Raw genomic sequence first — 502 nt, 5'->3', positions numbered from 1 at the left:
CCCCCCGATGGTGCTCGGCCCGGCCCCTAGAAACACCCAACACCTCACTTGCATTCTCCCTGATGCACCTTACCGCCCTGTCCCACATACTATCCACGTCCCTCCTACACTTCCATACCCTCATTCCCGCCAACCTCTCCCCTATCTCCCACGCATTCACTAGCGTCAGGCCGCCCCACTTAATTCTCGGTCTACACTTCTTAGTCCTCCTCTTTCTATTCTTCTTTGTACCCAAATCCATAACCAAGAGCCTATGCTGGGTCGAAAGATTCTCACTCGGGATGACTTTACAGTCCTTACACAATGCCCTATCCCCTTTCCTAAGCAACAAAAAGTCAATCTGAGTCCTGGCTACCGTGCTTCGAAAGGTGATTAGGTGCTCGTCCTTCTTTGAGAAGCCCGAGTTCACCACCACCAGCCCAAAGGCCCTCGCAAACTCCAGTAGGGTCGCCCCCTCTTCATTTCTCTCCCCAAAACCAAAACCATCATGCACGTCACCAAA

Source organism: Capsicum annuum, chromosome 12 (assembly GCF_002878395.1).
Source record: "Capsicum annuum cultivar UCD-10X-F1 chromosome 12, UCD10Xv1.1, whole genome shotgun sequence".
Classification (NCBI taxonomy): domain Eukaryota; kingdom Viridiplantae; phylum Streptophyta; class Magnoliopsida; order Solanales; family Solanaceae; genus Capsicum; species Capsicum annuum.
Note: the sequence above shows the minus strand (reverse complement) of the source record.